The sequence below is a fragment of the Photinus pyralis genome, unplaced genomic scaffold, assembly GCF_008802855.1.
Source record: "Photinus pyralis isolate 1611_PpyrPB1 unplaced genomic scaffold, Ppyr1.3 Ppyr1.4_LG3a, whole genome shotgun sequence".
In the NCBI taxonomy this organism is placed as follows: Eukaryota; Metazoa; Arthropoda; class Insecta; order Coleoptera; family Lampyridae; genus Photinus; species Photinus pyralis.
The window spans coordinates 19,092,274-19,093,777 of record NW_022170509.1 but is presented as its reverse complement, the minus strand read 5'-3'; positions in this window follow the sequence as shown (position 1 = coordinate 19,093,777).

Genomic DNA, 1,504 nt, shown 5'->3' with positions numbered 1-1,504 from the left:
TATTTGACGTTTTACGTAAATTGTTAACTAAGTTGTTCTTGGATAGTTCACAAACTTTTGTTGCACGACTTGATACTGCGAACGTATTCAAAGCAGAGAGCAGCAAGAAATGCTCGGTAGTAACATAAATTATTTTGGTTGCTCTCTTATCCCACAGGATTCATCGTTTTGATGATATCAATTTATCAAATAAACAGCCTTCAGCATCCATTAAATATTAACCGTCTTAATATATGTGCTGCTTATTGTATATTATTTAATGAGCTCTATGATAATTTGACTAGCAATTATTAAATAACAATGGGTTTGATGTATTCAATATTCTGGTGTCTCTATTAAGTACCATTATTAACTCATTTGTACCAAATTTGACGGCGAATTAAAAAATATGAGATTTATATTGATAGGTATATGAAATATTTGTTGTCCGCATTTTTAAATAAACATTTAGGAACATTTCTTAAAAAAACGTTTCAGCTCATCACATTAAAAAGTCGCCAACCTTTTTCTTACAACGTTTCGTAATCGTATTCACCTGAATCAACCTAAAAGCAATTGGAAAATATCCGTTTTCACTGCCTGATGTATGAAAATAAATGACGAGTGCAATAAAAAATAATTTCCCTCCGAAACGGTTCACGTTACATAACCGCTAAGGTACACATACCCTGTGGTTTATATGAAATATCAAAATATTTTGCGTTCTGAGTTCAGGTTTCGTTTTAATTTTATTTACGGTCATGGGTATTAAATAAGTGGACGTCGTATTGGGATCTAACAAAACTAAGTTGGCGCAGTTCCTTATATACGTTAGAGGGATCATACGCTAGTGCTTGTAAGGGTTCCGTCGTCGGATACCCTGGCACTTTTTTTGGTCGTATATCTGGCATTGTGTTAATGAAATGTGAATCTAGTAGTGACAGTTCCATTGTAGCATACTTTTATGGGTTATGGCACACTAGGCTATAAACGATCCCAAGGACCTTAAAATTACCGTCTATAACTGGCCTTGCATTAATTTAATTATTATATACTGACAGCCAATACGATTTCGATTATCTACGATGGCGGGATGTGAAATTAGCCCTTCATTTAAAAAATTTGGAATTGCAATTAGTTCTGGATGCTCCAGACAAGGTTTGAATTCTTGATAAATACTTAAGATAAATCTAAAAAAGGGTTATGAAAAATTAAGCCATAAAAACCCAATTTTAAAAATATGGGGCCCGTGATTGCCTCAAAAGTGCACTGTTTTAAGTTTTGATTTTTTGATCAATATCTAGTTTTAAAGTTCCTAATTAGTGATTAATTACGCGAAAATCAATGCAGAAGACCCCGTAAAATGTTCTGAACTAACAACTCCCAATTTTGACTATATTTTACTAAATACTCAATGAGCAATTTACAGCTAAATCTTAAAATATAAATAGTTGCATAACTTTTATTCTTTAATGGCAAGGTTTACTACAAAATTGTATTACGGAAAGTTTCTGAACTATTGAGC